The sequence below is a fragment of the Petaurus breviceps genome, unplaced genomic scaffold (genome assembly GCF_028583685.1).
Source record: "Petaurus breviceps papuanus isolate PSGF00001 unplaced genomic scaffold, PetGlider_PUasm1.0 90897, whole genome shotgun sequence".
Lineage (NCBI taxonomy): Eukaryota > Metazoa > Chordata > Mammalia > Diprotodontia > Petauridae > Petaurus > Petaurus breviceps.
This window is the reverse complement of record NW_027187374.1, coordinates 12,599,261-12,618,321: the sequence shown is the minus strand read 5'-3', so window position 1 is coordinate 12,618,321 and position 19,061 is coordinate 12,599,261. Positions and strand designations below refer to the sequence as shown.

The 19,061-nt window shown below is 34.7% G+C and overlaps 1 protein-coding gene across 1 annotated transcript in view; it reads right to left on the bottom strand.

Annotated features, from left to right (window-relative positions):
• The window catches only part of KCNJ6 (potassium inwardly rectifying channel subfamily J member 6), a 254,528-nt gene extending 245,242 nt beyond the window's left edge, over nt 1-9,286 (bottom strand). Inside the window, exon 1 of the mRNA XM_069075019.1 lies at nt 9,073-9,286. The gene's annotated coding sequence lies outside the window, so the exon portion shown is untranslated. The remainder of the gene's footprint in view (nt 1-9,072) is intronic.
• Between the last annotated feature and the right edge of the window lie 9,775 nt (nt 9,287-19,061).

The window sequence follows — 19,061 nt, the reverse complement described above, 5'->3', positions numbered from 1 at the left end:
TTCTTCTATTGCTGTTGTTAGCAATCCTAGTAGAATATTATGTTAGTAAAGGCAGCTAGGAGGCACAGTGGAAAAAGCAATAGTGCTGGAATCAGAGGGACCTGAGTTCATTTCTGACTTCAGATACTTCCTAACTGTTTTACCCCAGGCAAGTTACTAATCCCTGATTGCCTCAAGAAGAAAGGAAAAGAATATTATTCTGACAATAATGGGCATCCTTGTTTCTCTTCTGATGTTATTGGGAAGGCTTCTAGCTTATCCCTGTTACAAATAATGCTTGCTGATGGCTTTAGGTAGATGCTTCTCATCACTTTATGGAAAAATAAATTTGTACCTATGATTTCAAGTGTTTTTAATAAGAATGAGTGAATGCGTGTTTTATCTTGTCAAAAGTTTTTTCTGCATCTATTGATATAATCTTATAATTTTTGTTTATTTTATTATTTATATAATCATTTATGTTAATAATTTCCCTTATAGTGAATCCACCCTGCATTACTGGTATAAATCTCCCTTAGTCACAATGGATAATCTTTGTGATATATTTCTGTAGTCTCCTACCTAGTAATTGATTTAGAATTTTTGCATTAATATTCATTAGTGAAATTGGTCTATAATTTTATTTCTATGTTTTTACTCTTTCTGGTTTACCTAAATTGTGCATCAGCACCATATTTGTGTGTCATAAAAGGAATTCGATAGGACTCCTTCATTGCCTATTTATTTACCTTTGGAGTTAGTTGATCTTTAAATGTTTGGTAAAAGTCACTTGTAAATCCACTTGGTACTAATGCTTTTTTCTTAACAAGCTCATTTCTAGTGTGTTCAGTTTCTTTTTCTAAAATAGGTTTATTTAGATATTCTGTTTCCTCTTCTGCTAATCTGGGCAGTTTATTTTTGTAAGTATTCTTACATTTAACATTTTATTAGTATATAAATGGTCAAAATAACTCTTAATTATTGCTCTAATTCAATCTTCATTAGTGGTATATTCACTCTTCATTTTTGATACAACTAATTTGGTTTTCTTCTCTCTTTTAAAAAATCATCTTAACCATTGGTTTATCTATTTTATTTTTTTTCATAAAACCAACTCTTAGTTGTATTTATTAATCCAATAGTTTTCTTACATTCAATTTTATTAATGTCACCTTTAATTTTCAAGATTTCCAATTTGGTGTTTAATTAGAGATGGTCAATTTGTTCTTTTTCTAGTTTTTTTAAATTGCATACCTAATTTGTTTATCTGCTTTTTCTCTATTTTATTTATGTAAGTATTTATAGATAAACATTTTCCTGTGATTACTCTGCATTCATAAAATTTGTATCTTGTCTCATTGTTATCATTCTCTTTAATAAAATGATCATTTCAATGATTTTTTCTTTAACCTACTTATTCTTTAATATTAGGTTATTATTATTAATTTGAAATCTTTTTCAATTAATTTGAAATCTTTTTCTATGATCCTTTATTTAATGTAATTTTTTGTATTATGATATTAAAAGATGCACTTAATATTTCTGCTTTCTGCATTTGACTATGTACCACTGAGAAAAAGGTATATTCCTTTCTATTCCCATTCAATTCTTTCTGGATAGCTACCATAGCTAACTTATCTAAGATTCTATTAGTCTTCTTGACTTCTGTCTTTCTTGCTTGCTTTGGTTAGATTTATCTAGTTATGAGGGGGGAAATTGAGGTCCCTCATGATTATTGCTTTGCTATCTATTTCCAACTGAAATTCATTTACTTTTTCCTTTGTACATTTAGATGCTTTAGTATTTGTTGCACATATGTTTAATACTGGTATTACTTCATTATCAACTGTACCTTTTAGCATATATTATTATATATTATATATAATATTATATATAATTATCATAATGTATTTTCCCTGCATATCTCTTTCAATTAAATTTGTGTTAGATTTAACTTTGTCTGAAGTCATGATGGCTAGCCTTGCTGTTTTTAATATAATCTGAAGCATAATAAATTCTACTTCATCCATATATTTTTACTCTATGTGTATCTCTCATTTTAAAATGTGTAAGCAACATATTATCAGAATTTGGTTTTTAATGTATTTTGTGATATGTTTCCATTTTATGGGTGAGTTCAACCCAATCACATTCAAAGTTATAGTTATTTGTTGTATTTTTTTCTGTTTGTCCTCTCTCTTTTTATCTTATCCCTCTCAGAAGTCTAATTTATTTCTGACCACTGCCTCCCTGATCCTCACACCCTTCTGAGTCCCTCCCTTATCCTGTCTCCTTGCCCTCTGTAAGTTGAGAAGACTAGATGTATGTTATTTACCTTTAACCCAGCTCCAATGAGAACAAGGCTCCCACAATACCCATCATCCTCCCAATACTCCCTTCTCCTGTAACAGTTATTACATGCATGCCTATTTTGTATAATATAACTTGTTCCATTTTACTTCTCCATACCCAATTTTATTGTTTTAGGATGATACCATCATAATTGACTAAAGCTCAAGCCCTCTATCTATCTATACATGCCCTTTTGAACTCCCTAGTAATAATAATATTCTTGAGTTAAAATATTATTTTCCCCTATAAAAAGTAAACAGTTTAACCTTATTAAATCTTTTGTGCTTAGTCTTTCAAGTTTGTTTTGTTATCTTTCTCCTGGTTCCTATATTTGTAAGCAGAATTTTCTGTTCAGTTCTGGTCTGGATTAAATTGTTTCTTTCTAATGTCTTGTAATATTTTCTCCTAGACCTGGGAGCTTTGAAACTTAGCTATGATGTTCCTGTGAGTTTTCATTTTGGGATGTTTTTCAGGTGTTGATTAGTGGATTTTTTTTTCAATTTTTACTTCCCCCCCCTAATTCTAGAACTTCAGGACAATTTTTCTTAATAATTTCTCAAAGAAATAGTATTCAGACTCTTTTTAAAAAATCATGACTTTCATGTAGTCTAACAATTCTTTCCAGGTCAGTTGTTTTTTCTAATGAGATATTTCATGTATCTTTTTTTATTCTTTTGATTTTGTTTTGTTGTTTTTTGATATCTCATGAAGTCATTAGTTTCTCCTTGCCCAATTCAAATTTTTAAGGAGTAATTTTCTTCCAAAAGTTTTTGTATCTCTTTTTCCAATTGGCTGACTTTTTCACAATTTTCTTGATTTTCTTGCATAACTCTTATTTTTCCCAATTTTCCCCAACCTTTCTTATTTGACACTAAAGTCCTTTTAAAGCTCTTCCATGAACTCTCTTTGGGCTTGTGACCATTTTATATTTTGTTTTGAAGCTTTATAAGTAGATGTTTTAAATTTAGAGTCTTCTCTATCTATAGTTAGGTTCTTTTTCTGTTGTTTACTCATTTAAAAAAAACAGACTATTTTTTGGCTGTTCACTTTATGTTAGGTTCAGGCTCTGTTTTTAGGGTGTGAGGGATAATGTCTCAGGCTTCCATTTTTTCATACTACTTTTTTTTCTGAGCTCTATCTAGGCGTCTTTGCATTTTTGGATTTTCCAGTGTTCTATGATCAAAGGACAGTTGTGGCCACTGCTCTTCTGGCTAAAACCTTGATCTATGATTAACCTCAAATATTTCTCTCCACCTCTGAACTGTAACCAGGGCCAATGCCTGAAGTCCCTCTATCTGCCACAAATATCAATTCACCCTTCTGACCTAAAACCAAAACAAGGGATTCTGCTCACCTAGAAGTGACCAAAATCATCAGGATCCTGCCTTTCTCCTACCACACTCAGCACTCACTGGTTGTACACACTCCTTTTTGCCCACAGTCACAGTCTGGGACTGCATGTGATCAATGCACTTGGAGTCCATGTCCAGTGCCAGTGAAAGATCCCCTCAGCCTTTCCCTGACCAGCCTTTGTATCAACATTCCATTAGTGGGGTGAAAGTTCCCAAAGCCTCAAGTACAACAGATGTGCAGAGATGCCCCAAGGGCTTGCTGTTTGTTCATGCATCAGTATCTGCCCTTCACTCAATCCAGACCCTGGTAGGTCAGAACTTTCCTAACATTTCCCCAAGTTGTCTTAGGTTGGATGACTGCTTTATCCTGACTTTACATTATTTCTGCTACCCTAAAAATCACTTTAAGGTGTTATTTTTAGTTGCTTGCAGGAGAATTTGGGAGAGCCAGGTAATTGCATGCCTTATTCCACCATCTTCCCATAATTACCTCTTGTGGACTTTTTTTCCCTTAGGGAGCTCAGTTATTACTTGTTCAATTTCTTTTTTCTAAGATAGTGCTATTTAAGTATTCTACTTGTTCTTTTGTTGATCAAGGCAGTTTATGTTTTTGCAAATGTTCATATATTTCACTTATACTGTTAGATTTATTGGCTTACAACTGGACAAAATAACTCCTAATAATAGCTTCAGATTCATCTTCATTGATGGTGCATTAACCCTTTTCATTTTGGATAGTGGTAATTTTGTTTTCTTCTTTTAAAAAAAATTAAATTAATGAATAGTTTATGGTTTTTAATGAAACCAGTTCCTAATTTAATTACTAGTTTTATGGTTTTCCTATTTTCAATTTTATTAATCTCTCTTTTGATTTTGAGGATTTTAAGTTTTGGTTAAATGGAGTTTTAAAATTTGTTTTTTTTCTAGTTTTTTAAAGTTTCATGCCCAATTCATTGATCTCTTCTTTCTCTATTGTATTGATGTAGGTAATGAAAGAGATAATATTTCCATTAGGTACTGCTCTCATACATTTTGGTATGCTGTCCTATTGTTGTCATAATCTTTAATGAAATTTGTGATTGTTTCTATGATTTGTTCCTTAACCCACTCATTTTTAGTTTCCAATTAATTTTTAATCTGTTTTCACAGTCTTTTATTCAATGCACTTTATTGTATTATAGTATGAAAATGATGCATTTGATATCTATACTTTAATGCATTAAGTTATGAGGTTTTTATGTTCTAATAATACATGGTCAATTTCTGTAAAAGTGCCATGTACACCTGAGGAAAAAGGTATAGACTTTTCTATTCCCATTTGATTTTTTCCAAAGTTCTATAATATCTAACTTATCTAAAATTTCATTTGTCTCCTTAACTATTTCATTATTTATTTTATAGTTAGATTCATCTAGTTCTGAGAGTGGAATGTTGAGGTCCCCCATTAGTGTAGTTTTACTATCTATTTTCTCCTTTAATTCCTTTACCTTCTCCTTTAAGAATCTGGATGCTAAACCACTTGGTGCATGTATGTTTAGTGTTGGTATTATTTCATTGTCTATGGTACCTTTTAGCAAAATAGAGTTTTTCTGCTTATCTCTTTTAATTAGGCTGATTTTTGTTTCTGAGATCATTATTGCTAGTACTGTTTTTCCTCTCCCCTTGGCTGAAACATAATAAATTCTGCTCCAAGCCCCTTATTTTTTTTTACTCTGTATATACCTCTTTAAATTGTTTCCTGTGAACAACTTATTTTTGGATTCTGCTTTCTAATCCATCCTGCCATCTCTTCTATTTTATGTGTGAGTTCATCTCATTTACCTACACAGCTATGATTACTAGATAACCCCTTCCTTTTACAAAGAAAACTGAGGCCCAAGATGATAAAGTGATTTGTCCAAGAGTCAACTAGATAACAGTCATCAGAAATTGGATTTGGAATGAGTTCCTTTTACTCCAAAGTCAATACTCTATCCCCTAATTCATTTAGTTTTCAGAATTAATGCTCTAAGACAGTATAGAGATTATATATAGGAACACTTTGTATATGTACAATGTACCTCAGTAGGAATAGTTGCTATTATGATTTCATACAAACATATTTTTAAAATATTTTAAAATTCAGTTTTCTACCCAAATGAAAACATTTTATTTTTCAAGTTCCTAAACCTTATTTATTATAATTTTTACAATCTAAACTTGACAAAAACCTAGTATCTACCTGGGACTGGACCTTATGTAATTCTTGGCTCAATCTAAGATGGCATTAAAGTTTTGACCAACTGTATTATTGTTCGTGTCTTTCTTCATCTGTTAAATGAAAGGATATGCAGTTTTGTGCAGATATAGATTTAGAATACTTTATCTGATTAAAAACTCTGTCAAAAGCTCAGTTTAAATAGACATATCTACATCATTCCAAAAAGCAACCAATTTAGAAGGTATATGAAGAGATACTGGACTTGTCATTTCACTGATTTCTTGTATGTTTTTATATTCTGAGTTAAACACCACTTCTCTCTCTTTCAGAGTAGTAGGTAAACCAAAAGCTGGCTCGATGTATTCAATTTGTTCTTTTGTTCACAACATTCAATCTAGTCTATTCTCTACTACATATTCATCTATACTTTGACTTGCATGTCCATTAAATAATTAAACTAATCATATGCTTTTCATCAGTCAATAGAAATGAAATCCACAAAATTGTGAAAAATGTTGACAGCCTGTGTTCCTAAGTCTGGCATAAGCTATTTAATGATACTTTTTTCAGCACTAGCAATCATAACAAAAAATTTGGGCAAGTCTTTTAAGTTACTGCTCTAAACTGGACTCCCTATATTCCCCATACACAACAATTTGAAAGGCAATCATAAGATTCACATTCAGTTGAGAAACAAGGCAAAAAACCCCACCCCAAATTAAAAATTGTCTACATGGAGATAATACACATCAACTAAAGGCTCTTCAATAATAAGTTTTATAGCTTCCTCAGCATTTCTAAACAGTTATGGAACTTTTATGTATGAAAATAGCTTTGTAAGCAATGCTGAACAAAACACAATTAAAATCTAAAGTATGCCTCCTAAGACTTGAATGTTCCTCTGGAGGAGTTTTACTTGGAACTGAGTTTCCACATATCTGCACTATATTTCCTTAATTTCTTTCAACACATGGGAAATAAGAAAGGGGAAGGAGGGAGAAAGAGAGACATCCAGATAAAATATGGATGTTGTCAATAATATAAGGAGCTATTAGCAAATATCCCTTTACCCTTCTAATTCTCAGAGAACTGAAAATTTCAGGAATTTGCTCAGATTCTTCTGGTTGACAGCTTGAGGCTGTCATTGACTACCTTACTAATACACTTTCTCTTTTGAGGTGTTGTTATATTTGTGGTTGGTTTAGCATCTTTCCAGGATCAACTGGCACATATATCATTTTCCTTCCCTACTCTGTCACATATCACCAAACATGACTATTATCTGTTCACCACTGACCGAGGTGATGCTTTTCTGCCATCTGCACCAAAAAGTTCAAGGCAGAAACTAGAGATCATGAAATGAACTGATGATTTATGCAAGCTGATGGGACTTGGTTTAAACATCCCAACTCTTAGGTCAGGTTCTGATCTTCTTTATGTTCTCTCCCCCCCCCCCTCCCCCCCCCAGGGAACTATTTTATTTATTTAATTTTTTTTTTTTTTGCTGTTTCATTGTTATTGATTTTTAATAGCTATTCTGATGCATAGTTGGCTATGAAAGTTATGAAAGCAAGTTTTCTAGGTACTATTATAATCAGATTCCCTCACTCTTTACAGACATTGACATTGTTTTCCCCTTTTCATAGAGTGGTCTGCAAAGACTATCCTCCCATCAATTTAGCTTGTTGGCCTCAGAGAAATCGCCTGTGCTCTGGCCCTGGTGCTGAAACAAGAAACACTGTCCCCTAAAAGCGATCAAAGCTCTTAGGCAAAGTTTAAAGCTGTGCAGGGGCCAGGCAAACTCAGAACTTCACCTCTCATATCATTGTTAGGTGTCAGTGAAATATATAAAGAGAAGGGGACATTGTACTTTTTGTGTGTGTGCCTAATGCTAGGAAAGTTTTGTTCTGTGTTTTCCATGTAATTGAGCTGTTTCCCCACTCTCTCCCCCACCTCCTCCCACACCAGTCGTCATGGTGATACAGAGCTCAAGACAAAATGGGCAAAGCTTAGTTAACACAGCCCTGAGAACACTGAGTCTGCCTTTCTAAATAGCTCATTTGCTCCCTACTGAGCAGCAATCTTCCACTTCCTTTTCAGTCAGAAAAAGAAAAATAGAAAAGGAAATGGTCTATGTATTTACATGATGTTTTATTACATCATATAATATCATGCTTTCTGGGAATTGATCCTACTTTTATGAATAGCAAGTCAATCTATTAAGGTAACAGAAGTCTCCCTCCACAACAATAGAAAAGGTTTTTAGTATTTTAGAATGTTGGATTTAGGACCAGTCTCTTTCCCTAACCTTTTCATTTCCACTACAGTGAAGATATCTTTCCCATAATTTGAACTCCAGACAGCTTTGTAGTGACACAGTCTTCCATGGATTTTTTAAGTGGCCTTTTTCAAGCCTGCTACTATAAAAATTACTAAATTATGTAATTTTAGTAAAGGGTATTTCCAAGAGGACGCTTAGCATCTGAAAGGAGGCAGAAATTGTTCACTTCCTCATCCTTTCTGCCCTCCCCCCCCCCCTTAAATAATGGTACAAACAGCTAATTTTATCTGAAGGATTTTTTTAGGTTGATTATTCTGGCTTTCAGGGAAATCCTAGTTGCTTTTTCACCTTTTCATATTAGCAATGGCACACTACATATTGTCTTTACTGCATGATACCAGTTAATGATTCTCTCTCTCTCTCTCTCTCTCTCTCTCTCTCTCTCTCTCTCTCTCTCTCTCTCTCTCTCTCTCTCTCTCACTCTTCTTCCTCCACCTCCTTCTGAGGAAGAAGAGAGAAGAGACAAGGTTTTAAAATCACTTTTCTGGTTACGAAATAAATACACAACATGCAGTCGCTGAATTTAGTCCATGTACTCAGCCTTTTCCAAACCATATTGAAATAAATTCATTTTACCAGATTTCTTTGGAATAATCACATACAGAAGCCCCTTTCTCTGACCTCCCTCTCTTGTGGAGTTTTCAGTTGCTTTACCGAAAACCGCAGGAAACAGATTTCCCTTATGTTATATAACTGGCTTCCCCCTTGCCTTTATGTTTCGGTCACCATATTTCTCACCAGAGAAGAAAATGCATACAGTGGCATAGCCCAGAGAATAGTAGCTACCGAACTGAATGTCTTTTACAGATTTGCACAAGCTTGTTATCTTTGAGCCTATTTTGGCTTACCTATTGTGGAAAGACAGGATTCATTCAATCATGATCTTCCTTGTTAGCAGAGAATAGCTTTGATGGTTGATGATTTATTCACGAAAGGATAGAATGCAAAAAAAAAAAATGGGAAAAAAAAGAATCAGATGGCAAATTTTTACATCATCCCTCAGAGGTTGGCAGAAGGCTCTATCCTCTTCGCTGTTCACCCAGCTCAGACTCCAGGTTTCCGTTTCCCTCTGATCCTCCCCCAACCCTCGGTTCTCCTCCCTCCTCACACCCCCTCCCCTTCCACCTCTCGTCTCCCAACCTTTTCAACCAGGTGCTGCCGATTTCTAGCCAATCCACTTTGCTAAGGGCAGAGTAAAACGCTAAAGGGAGAGTAGATTGGGGCTGCAGAGCTGAAAGAATGGTGTAGGGGCGTGTGTTTGGGGTAAGGTGAGGTCACGAAAGGGTGTGTGTGTGTGTCTGCACACAAAAGTGTAATTTAAATGTCAGGCACAGAAAAAAGTGATAGTAATACTAAGGGGGATGTCATAAAATCCGCAAATTCAATGAATGCTACTCAGTCTCAGGGAGGTGGTTTGAGTGGTAGCCTAAATTAGTACTTTAATACTGCCCGGGGGATAACGCTTGTCACAGCGCCACGAGCCGGGAAAAGTTGGTACAACAATACACATTCAGGGAGGACGGAAAGGGTGAGGATTGCTGTCCATTTCACTACCCACCCTCCCCTAGAGCCCTACCCGATCCTTTTAAAGCCATTTTAAACTTTAGTGTTCCCATCCCACCCCACCTTGTCCCTTATAAAACTATTAGCTTTATTAGAAAGAACCTTCTTTACTCTTGTGACAGAATGAATCCATTAGGGGAAACTGCCTGGAGAGGAGAAGAGGAAGTCCTCAGGGACTGCTTTTTTCTTTTTCTTTTTCTGGTATGTTTATTCTAGGGTATATTTATTCTATAACTTTAGTCAAACCGGGAGGGAAATGAATTGAAGATAGAGATGTAGAAAAATCTTGGTTGCCTATGAATGTGATGGAATACTATTATGTTGTAAGAAGTGATGAAAAGGATGGTTTCAGAAAAGCCTGGGAAGACATATATTAATTATTTTAAAGTGAAGTGAGCAGAACCAGGAGAACAATGTACACAGTAACAGCAATATTATAAAGATAATCAACTGCGAAAAACTTAGTTACTCCAATAAATACAATGAGCCACCACAATTCCAAAGGAGTCATCATTATAAAAAATATTCTCCACCTGCAGATAGAGAATTTATGGATTCAGAATGCAGATTGAAGCATTTTTAATTTTTCTTGCTTATTTTTCTAGAATATGGCTAATGTAGAATGTTTTGCATAACTATATATAAATGTAAATATATGTGTATGTATACATCACACACATAAGAAATGAATCAATATTGTATTTCTTCCCTTCTCAATGGGTGGGGTAGAAGCAGAAGGAAGGAGAAAATTCAGAACTGACAATAAAAATAAAATTCACTTACCTATCTCTTCAGTTTTCATATTTAATTAATCAAATCAGCCAGGCATACAGATGGTTTTCTTTGTATTTTCACTAATGAATTGTAGCTGCTTTTCCTTCTTGTGGGACTATAAGCATACACAAATTAAAAAAAAAAATACCTGCAAGAAATCAGCAAAGATATTGAGATAATAGCTTAAACACAGTTGTAGGCTCCAAAATAAACCCTCAACTATTAATAGCATTTTAATAAACAACAATAAAACACAAGAAATAAAGATAGAAAGGGAAATCTCATTCCAAATAACTGCAAAAAGCATAAAATATCCAGGGATTTGCCTACAAAAGTGCATTTGTATAAATTCAATTACTAAGTGTTTCTGAAATTAATTGTGAAATTTAATAACTATGTTTCTTGGAGTTTACTGTCTTGTTCTTTTTTTTCCCTTGGGGATCTATGGATTCTTTCCATGTCTATTACTTCCTTCCTTATGATGTTAATTTTTTTTTGTCCTATCAAATTCTTCTGGGAGCTCTGTTATCCTTAGTTCTTCTGGGTTACCTGTGATCCTCTATATATCCTATCTTTGAGGGCAGTATGTTTTTCTTGCTTAGTGAGCATATTTTTAAAATGTTATTTTTTGTTTCTCTTCTTCTAGTATGTTTTCCACTTCTGTGTATTTGCAGTCCCAATCTATTGTTCTCTCTTGTTTCTTTGTTGAGGCTTGCCATTGCAGATCCCAGTTTTTCTATTCGGCTCATTATTCTTGCTGTTCAGGACATAAATTCTGTTTCCATAATTCTCATTTTCCTGCTAAACCACTTCAGAACATTGTAGTGTTCTATCCTCTCAAATTCCACAGAATCCTGCATCTTATCAAGCATTGAATCATTTTTTTTTCATTTTGTAGTATTTACTCATAAATGCCTAAATTAATTTACTGGATATGGAGGCCATGTCTCTTTCTGTTGTTACTAGATTTCCTGTCAATTTATTTATATTCAAGGTCTTTATAAGTTCTTCTTCCTGAAATCTTTGGTACCTTAGGTTTCTCCCCACTCCCTTTATTTTCCTTATTACTCACTTCTTGCCTCCCTCTCCTCAGATTGTAATTTCCTTGGGGTCTGGATCTCAGCTTTTTCCTAATTTTAATTTTAAAACACTTATTGTCTTCAGTGGATTTTTGTGCCTCTTTTACCACTTGGCTTATTCTAACTTATATTTCATAAAATTCATGAAGTAGGTACCCAAAGTAAAAATACTCATTTTCCTATAAAACACAAAGCTTCAGAAAATGACATCTTTAATACTGATCTCTTTCTTTTTTTGCTTTCCCCCCCTTCCTTCCTTCCCCTCCTTCCCTTCTTTATTTTCCTTCTTCCCTCCCTCAAACATGTATATACTTATTGTGTGCAAGGCACTGTGGGGTGCACTGGGGATATAAAGATATAAATGAAGTAGTTCTTGTTCTCAAGGGGCTTACAAATCAATCAGGAATTACTATAAAATATATTATTATGGAATATATAGACTTATATGTATATATAAATACACACAAACAAAGCAGTAGCTTTATTGTTCAAAGATACCAGCATAGTACCATCTATTCTGATGTATATTTTGAACAGATGACAAGACAGGGATTTTATAAATCTTTCTTAAACAACATTAAGCTAATAAGGTACATCAATAAAGACCCTCTTTCCTAAGTTAAATATAAATTTTAAGATGCTGTGACTTGAAGCAGCTTTCTCAGATATACATACATCTATGCATATCAATACACTTATAAGTGCACATATGTATGAATATTAATGTTTTTCATGTTGTATTCCAAGATTTCCTCTTATTTATAGTGGAAGCTGACAGGTCTTGAGTGATCCTGACTGGCACATGAACCACTTCATTCTCTATACTTGCTGCATGTTTTCTTTGACCTGGAAGCTTTGCAATTTATCTATAACATTTCTCAGATTTCTTCTATTGGGATTCCTTTCAATAGTCCAGTAGATCATATATCCACTTTGCCATCTGGTTCTAGTAGATCTGAGCAATTTTCAGTTGTGATTTCTTTAAATATAATGTCCTAGTTTTTTTTTATCATGCTTTTCATGGAGTTATCTTTCCTTGGCCTTTTTTTCCAGTTATTTTCAGTATCAGATAGCTTATATTTTCTTCTATTTTTTCAATCTTTTAGTTTTATTTTAATATTTCTTATTATTTCATGGAGTTATTGATTTCAGTTTTGTCTCTTTGACTTTTCAGGGAGTTCATTCTTAGGTAACATTTACTACTTTATTCTCCTTCCAATTCTTTATTTCAGAGCTTTATTTCATATTTTTAAAATTATTCCTTCATTTGCTCTAGGTTTTCATGTAGTGTTTGTGGGAAATAATATTTTTTCTTTGAGTCTGCTTGAATTCTTTTAGAGTTAATCTTTCCTTCCTGCAAATCTCTAGATTTGCAATAATTTTTATATCAATTGATTTTAAAATTTAATTTATTCATCTCATCTCTCCTGTTTTAATTCTTGACCTAGGATTTTGTGTCAGATTCACTAAACACACAAAAAAATATTTAATTGCTCATGGGAAGGCCAACAAAATGATAATATCACTTAAGTTATTGGATGATGAAGAATGTTACCCATATAGCATACATTTTTGGACATGTTCAAGTTGTAGATTGGTTTTTCTTGGTCCTGCCTATTTGCCACAAGGGTTTTTTTTTCTCTCTCTTTTTTTTAAAGGACATGATGTAGGGAGAAGAGAAAACGATTCTTGTTCATTTAAAAAAAGAAGAAATATACCTGACATAAACTGAGGCACAAATTATAAGCACATTTAACTTAATAATAAAGCATGATTTTATTTATAAAGAGGGTCAGTTGATGCCTTAGCTATTCCAGGAATGAATGTAGCTCATTTTTATAAGCATAAGACAAGGAACAGAACTTCGTAGATGGGGAAACACTATGAACAGGACTGACAGCATCATGGGGACAGGGCCATTATGATTAGATTTCCTAAGTAATGGAAGCTAGTACCCACCTTTCCCCCCTCTCTTTAAGGAATGCTGATTGATTTATAGATCCATTTTCATCCTGTAATCTTTGTTATTAGATCAGAGTTAACAGACTACCTGACACCAAGAAAGGCTTGTTAGAGAGATAGTGGCTTTCCTTAATGGGGCAAGGACAGTTTGGAGAAAATATATTTCTTAGAGCTAACTTTAGGACTTAAAGAAAACACTAGATGTCCTGATGTTTACTCAAAAGGTAGTGGTATAGAAGACAGAAGTCCTTTCCTTTTAATTACAGTGACTTATGGTCAGGTTGACCTTTAAACTAGTTCACAGAAAAAAACAAATTCCTTAACTTAACTAAAAGACATAGAAAGAGGGCCTAAGCAGATATGGAATAAATTACAATATCAAATCAATGCAATAGAAATTCAATTACAAAGTAGAATTCATTTGAATTTCTTATACTAGACTTGAGTCCATCATATTGACATTTTCCTAGAACAAGATATATATATACACACACACATGCATATGTTTATTATATACATATATATGTATATTGTTGTTTATTATTGGTACTTGAAGAAGACCAATGACATCACAATGTTGGGGGAAAGTTACCCAGAATTACAAGTTTATTCTCTTTTGGCACATTGATGATGAGAGTTCCCTGGCCTTCATAAAATTTGTCTTTGATCTCATCATGGTTTGTCATGGTGGAAGCCTACACACTGATGATGGCATAGCTGCACCTTGTAAGTGGTGGTCACATTGTCTTGAGTCTGTTATTCACTCTTTTTGGGAGGCATACAAGCTTGTTAACTAGATTAGATATGATTGTGAGGCCTTCAGCTTCTCAGCATCATTCATCATCCCAGCAGTAACTCCTGAAAAATGTATATCCAGCTCCAACTTCAGTAAGGTGGCCTTCATTTGCCAGCTTTGTTTCACTCAGGGCTTCTATTTGGATGTGGTATCTGCTGAGTTCTCTTGCAACAAGATCATTTGTTTGTCTTTCAGGCCTACTGGATTTGTGTTGTCTGTGAGTGTATACACATTCCATGTACCAATAGTGAATGCAATCATCTTCACAACATTTTTGTATTTTTTAAAAAAAATTTCAACCACAAGTATCCCCACTTGTTGTAGTAAACAGGACATGGTTGGATAAAGTAAACATTTTTAGTGCACATTTTCAATCCTCTTCCTCATACCAGGAGGTAAGCAGTGCAGTACTTTAATAAAGCTATTCAGGCGGGCAGCCAGGTGGCTCAGCGAGTAAGAGCACCAGCCCCAGTGTCTGGATGACCTGGGGGATCGAATCTGGGCTCAGATACTTAGCACTACACCCAGAAATAACTGGCTGTGTAACCTTGAGCAAGTTACTTAACCCCAATTGCTTAAAAAAATAAAGCTATTCAGGGGAGGTGGAACCAAGATTACAGAGAAAAGGCAGGGACTAACCTGAGCTCTCCAAAATTTCTCAAAACCCTTTTAAATAATGCCCCCAAACAAATTCTAGAGTGGCAGACCTAAAAAAGGAAAGAGTGAAATAATCCTTCAGGGTAAGACAACTTAGAAGGTCAGTAGGAAAGGTCAGTTATACCAGAGTGAAAGTGGAACACAGTAAAATGCAGGCTGTGGTAATGTAGACTGGGCCCCAGCAAACTAGAAGCAGGCCTTGGGGGCAACTGAATCAGTTGTGGCAGTGGCAATTTCTGGACCTCTCAGCTTACAGATAATAAGGGGGTCAGGCAACTGTTCAGAAGGAGATGACAGGGGTTCCTTTGCTGGCACTGAGACCAGGAATCTGTTACATTGCCCATATTTGGTTCTAGGTTACAGTCGTGGGTCTCAGTCCCAGAGTGAGGAAGAATACCAGCACACCAGAGCTTGTGGTCACAGAGGAGTGAGGACCCTGGTCACAATTCCAAGGTGGAAAAGGTACTTGTGGTCACTCACAGATCAGTGCAAAGTACAGGAAAATAATAAATGTATCTCTTCCTGCATCAGTACTACACAAACTGCAGCCCATTAGAGGATTTCAGATGGTCCATGAAAAATGTAGAGAAAAGCATCCTCTACATTTTTCATGGACCACCCAAAGTCCTTTGGCAGGCCTGTCCCAGATCATGTCCCTTTGGAAGAACTGAAAGCTTACATGCCCCCAGGATTACCTCTGAAAACAGCTGAAGTTTGGGAAGGTGTCCCCTCCACTCTGAAAGCAGAGTCCCACTCTGGCATAGAGTTAAAAGTCAAGAAATAAGCTGTCAAATGAGCAAAAAGCAGAAATGATTCTGACTATAGAAAGTTACTATGATGACAAGGAAGATCAAAACACACTCAGAAGAAAACAAAATAAAAACTCATATATCCAAAACCTCATAGAAAAATATGAACTGGCCACACACCAATGGAAAAATCAAAAAGGATTTTAAAAATCAAGTAAGAGAGATAGAGGAAAAACTGAAAAGAGAAATGAGAATGATGCAAGAAAATCATGAAAAAATAGTCAAAAATTTGGTAAAGGAGGTACAAAAAATACCAAAGAAAAAACACCTTAAAAATTGAAAAGGACAAATGATAAAAGAGGCCTAAAATCCAATGAAAAGAAAAATGCCTTATAAAACAGATTTAACCAGATGGAAAAAGAGGTAAAAAAAAATCCACTGAAGAAAAAAATTACTTAAAAAGTAGAATTGACCAAATGTAAAAGGAGACACTAAAGCTCACTGAAGAAAATGATTCTTTAAAAATTAGAATTGAGCAGTAGAAACTAATGACTTTATGTGATATCAAGAAACAATAAAAGAAAATCAAAAGAATGAACAAAATAGAAGAAAATGTGAAATATCTCACTGGAAAAAAACAACTGAGTGGGAAAATAAGTCCAGGAGAGATAATTTAAGAATTATTAGAATACCTGAAATCCATGATTAAAAAATCAGCCTAGACATTGTCTTTCAAGAAATTATCAAGGAAAATTGAAGTGATATTCTAGAACCAGAGGGTAAAATAGAAATGGAAAGAATCCACCAATCACTTCCTGAAAGAGATCCCAAAATAGAAACTTCCAGGAATATTTATAGCCAAATTCCAGAGCTCCCAGGTCAAGGAAAAAATTTTGCAAGCAGACAAAAAGAAACAATTCAAATATTGTGGCCAGTCAAGGTAACAAATGCCTTAGCAGTTTCTGGATTAAAGGACTGGAGGACTTGGAATATAATATTCTGGAGGGTAAAGGAGTTAGGATTACAACCATGAATCATCTACTCAGTGAAATTGAGTATATTACTTCAGGGGGAAAAATCAATATTTAAATGAAATTGAGGACTTTGAAGCATTCCTGATGAAAAGACCAGAACTGAATAGAAAATTTGACTTTCAAGTACAAGGTGCAAAAGGAGCATAGAAAGGTAAACAGGAAAGAGAAATCATAAGAGATTCAAGAAAGTTATGTTGTTTACATTCTTACATGGGAAAATGATACTTGTGACTCAGAAAATCTTTCTTATTATTAGGGTAGTTAGAAGGAGTATGCATAGATAGAAGACATGGTTGTGCGTTGAATATGATGGGATGATTATCTTTTAAAAAAAATCAAGGGGCAAGAAAGAAGAATGAGGTAAATTATCTGACATAAAAGATCTACAAAAGAACTTTTATAGTGGAGGAAACGATGGGTGAGGTGGAGGGGAGTAAATGAACCTTACTCTCATTGGAATTGTCTCAAAGACAGAATAACATACACACTTGTTTGGGTGTAGAAATCTATTTTACCATACAGGAAAGTAGGAGGGGAAGAGGATAAAGTGGGGAGAGTTGATAGAAAGGAGGGCAGTTTGGTGGAGGTAAAAGTCAGAAGCAAAACACATGAGAATGGACAAGCTGAAAGGAGAGAGAGAGTAGGATAAACAAGGGAAAATAGGTTGAAGGAAATACATAGATACTAATCATTACTGTGAAAAAATTATAGCAAATTTCTCTGATAAAGACCTCATTTCTTAAATATATAGAAAGGTGAGTCAAATTTATAGACATAAAATTCATTCTTCAATTGATAAATGGTCAAAGGACATGGATGGGCAATTTTCAGACAAAGTAATCAAAACTCTCTATAGTCATAGGGGAAAGTGCTCTAAGTCACTATTGATTTAAAAAATGAACATTAAAACAATTCTGAGCTACCACCTCATACCTATCAGATTGGCTAACGTGACAGAAAAGGAAAATCATAGATGTTGGAGGGGAAGTGGGAAAACTGGGACACTAATGCACTGTGAAGTTTACCTAGAAACATCACTACTAGGTCCGTATCCCAAAGAGATAAAAAAATGTACGAAAATATTTATAGTAGCTCTTTTAGTTGTGGCAAAGAATTGCAAACTGAGGAATGTCCATCAATTGGGGAGTAGCTGAGCAATTTTATATGATTGTGATGGAATACTATTGTGCTATAAGAAATGATGAGCAGGATTCTTTCAGAAAAACCTGAAAAGACTCAGATGAACTGATGCAAGGTGAAATGAGAAGAACCAGAAGGGCAGTATACACAGTAATAGCAATGTCATATAATGATCTACTGTGAATAATTTAGCTATTCTCAGAAATACAATGATCCAAGACAATTCTGAAGAAATTTTGATGAAAAGTGCTCTCCACCTCCAGAGAAAGAACTGGTAGAGCCTGAATGCAGACTGAAAACACTTTTTCTTTACTTAATTTTTGGCTGTTTTTTTCCACTTTGTGACTTACATGGAAATGTGTTTTTCATGACTAATTATGTAGTCAACCTGCTTGCCTTCTCAATGGGGGGTGGGGAGAGAAAGAAGGGAGGGGAGGCAAAGAGGGATAGAGAGAATTTGGAACTCATTATTTGAAAAAAAAAAGAACATTAAAACGATTTCTACACATAATGGGTGTGGGGGGGGATAAAACATATTTTTTAAGTTCTTCAGATACCCAAGGAGCTGCTGAATTCCACTTCTGCTTCAGTCCAGTGAGAAGATGATCCTAGGAACTGGGCTGCCTTTGTGCAGAATTGTGGCTACAGCTTCCAGTGAATCTGCACCTGTTGTTTTGTCACTTTCCCTTTGCCACAGGACTTCAAGAGGTAAAACAGTAAAAAAAAAATAGCATGGTCAAATAGTTAATAGTAAAATAATGGATTACAGGTGATCCTTTGGCTTGTGCATTAATTGGATTTGTCAGGCAGAATTATACATATTCATCAGCCTTGCTCTCTCCTCTAGAGTCATTGAAGTCTAGTTGCAAGACAAAAGTCATGGCAATTGATGATGTGCCAAGATACAGTGGATGATCTTGGCATTTGCAATGTCTGACCAACCTCTAAATGCTCCACAGTGCCTGGTTCTGCTGCCTTCGTGGCCTGTTGGAAAAAATTGTTCTCATCTGCCCATTCCACTGGGAGAAGTATTCATATGCTTGGAACAGACATCCTCCTAATTTACTGATAGGTTTGAGGACC